We start from the raw sequence: 248 nt of genomic DNA, 5'->3' as shown, positions 1-248 counted from the left end.
CTTGTAGGTTAGAGTCGCCTCCACACTTAATTTAAACATTTAAACATGTGTTTTAAACACATTTACACATTTAGTTATTCAGACGAATCTTGCTATTTTTGGCGGCTAGATTGTCAAAAACGGTTGCCTGGTATATCACAGAGACGGAGGTTCTGTCTCGATAAGTGGTGAGTATAAGCGAGTGCTTAGATTAGATTAGATTAGATTAGATTAAAATGTATTGTCACCATCGTAGCCTATAATAACAG

This window comes from Notolepis coatsorum (genome assembly GCF_963971535.1).
Source record: "Notolepis coatsorum genome assembly, contig: SCAFFOLD_3561, whole genome shotgun sequence".
Classification (NCBI taxonomy): domain Eukaryota; kingdom Metazoa; phylum Chordata; class Actinopteri; order Aulopiformes; family Paralepididae; genus Notolepis; species Notolepis coatsorum.
Note: the sequence above shows the minus strand (reverse complement) of the source record.